The sequence below is a fragment of the Micromesistius poutassou genome (assembly GCF_964030765.1).
Source record: "Micromesistius poutassou genome assembly, chromosome: 11".
Lineage (NCBI taxonomy): Eukaryota > Metazoa > Chordata > Actinopteri > Gadiformes > Gadidae > Micromesistius > Micromesistius poutassou.
In genome coordinates this window covers 2,726,888-2,729,423 of record NC_140281.1, presented here as the reverse complement: position 1 = coordinate 2,729,423, position 2,536 = coordinate 2,726,888, and positions in this window count along the sequence as shown.

Below are 2,536 nucleotides of genomic sequence, written 5' to 3'. Positions count from 1 at the left end.
GATGAAATCCCTCCTGTGCACGCATGCCGGGTAGCTTAGAGCACAGCTGTCGCAGAGGGACAGAGCAGCGTTATGCCAATCGGAAATTATGAAAGGGACAGAATCAATGACTTCATTGTAGATCCCTTTCTAAGTATATAGTTCGAATATAGTTATAATGAATTAATTTTTTTTAATTCCTGGTCCACCACACACACACACACACACACGCACACACGCACGCACACACGCACACGCACACACACACACACACACACACACACACACACCGAAGATGCAGTGCCCTCAAGTAAAGAAAATACCTTTTATATCTTTATCTCCCTCTCTTTCTCTCCTTTTTCTGTCTCTCCTCTTCCTCTCTACCTCTTCCACCTTCCAGTATGACACTTTGCTTCAGTGAAGTTAACTGTTATAACTAGTATAACTGGGAATCGAGCATTCACAATACACTTACGAAGGTAATGTAGAAAAAGCTGACAGGTCTAATCAATACCACTTTTCCTCTCCTGCTCCTTGCCTCCTCTCCCTCTCCTCATCCTCTCCTTTCCCTCTCCATCTTGTGTCTTCCCTTCTCCCTCTCTCCTCCTCTCCACTCCTCCCGCTCCTCTGCCCTCCATCTTCTATCTTCTCCATCACCTCTCCTCTCCCTCTCCTCCCCCCTTCTCCTCCTCTCCCTCTCCTCCTCTTCCTCCCTCTTCTTTCCCTCTCCCTCCCTCTCCTCCTCTCACTCTCTCCTCTTTCCCTCTCCCTCCCTCTCCTCCTCTCACTCTCTCCTCTTTCCCTCTCCCTCCCCCTCCATCTCCTCTCCTCCTCTTCCTCCCGCCCCGTTCCCTCTCCTCTCCTCCCTCTCCTCCCCTCTCCTCCTCTCCATCACCTCTCCCCCCTCCTCCTCCTCTCCTCTCCATCGTCCATCTTCTCCATCTCCTCTCCTCCCTCTTCCTCCCCAGCCTTCAGCGTCTCCTCCCCTCCCCCCGTGGTCGCTCCCTCCCCCTGCGCCCCTCACCCCCAGGAGCCGGTGGGGGCCTTCCCACTGGAGACCTACCACAGCGAGCCTGTCCGTCGTGAGACGCGGCGCCTGCGCTCCTACTCCTCGCCCCCGGACACAGGCCCTCTGTACTACAGCCTCCCCCCGTACAGACCCCCTGCTCCTCAGCCTCCTCTTCATCGCCAGGTGTCCCTGTCTCCCTCGGGTGCTAGACAGGTAGGGTCGCTCGTGACTCGTAGAACATAGATTGTTATTTGCGTGCATCGTTGTGTTTATTACAATTACATTTCTGATTGTGTGTATTTTTGGCATGATTTTCCTGGGTTCCCATTTGATCAAATGCTAGGCAGTTTAAATCATTACATGATTGAAGTAAGTGTGATAAAATATAAAATAAAATAAACACTATAGTGACAAATAATACAGTTTTTCTTTTCCTTTCTTTTTTTTTTATTTGGCGCATAAATGAATGAGCATGTAAATTAAATAACGGTATTTTGTGGAGAGAGATAGGGAGAGAGAGAGCGAGAGAGAGGGAGAGAGAGGTAGAGCGAGAGCGCTCTATGTTTATGCAGCAGCAGCAAGTAGGTGGAATGTTCCACTATTGCCGATTAGGGGACCAGCTAGCTTGCCAAGAAGCCCGAACAGTCACCCAGATCACAGCGAAATGCGAGCGGACGAGCGGATGGTTCTTTTGGTTTGATGAAATTTTACCATCGGTCAACAAGCGCAAGTCGATCGAATACCAACGGGCAGGTAATTGCCGTACAAAAACCAGATCGGCTAACGCGGTCCACGCCAATCTTTTGGCAGAACCCAGTCTCTCGGGGTTGTTTAATCTGTGGAGGAATTGCACACGAAATGCATCGATAAAGATACATTTCGGGAGGAAAATCGACAGACCATTTTTTGTTCGAGTCAAAACGAAGTAGGAGGACCGAGAGGAGTTACTGAAAGGCGGCTGTGAAGTAGGTTCCTCTCTACCGAACCGGCATCGGTTAACGGGCTACACAGCCCAGCAGCACCGGTTAACGGGCTACACAACCCAGCACCGGTAAACGGGCTGCACAAACCAGTACAACTAAAACCCTGTGTCGTCATTATTACATCTCTTCGTGTGAAGGCCTGCCTGAGAAGATAAAAGAGTGGCGATGATGATGATGATATGGATGGAGAGGGAGAGATGCTGTGTTGGACTGGGATGGATGGAGAGGGACAGAGATGGTGTGTTGGACTGGGATGCCGCTATGGAGGGGTGGATGGAGACTAGGGAGAGAGATGCTGTGTTGGACTGGGATGGATGGAGAGGGACAGAGAGGGTGTGTTGGACTGGGATGCCGCTATGGATGACCACAGTTTGTGTCTCTCTGCCTGTTCGGTCTACAGGTGCAGATCGGTGCTAACGGGATGTCGGAGCAACCGGAGCAGGATGCCGGTAAGTGCAACTATTACCGGTAGGCCTACCGGTAGGCATTCGATATAATGTTCAATCTGGATCAGAGATGATAAGGACATAGGATAGTGATGCGACAGGACGGATTGTGGAATAAC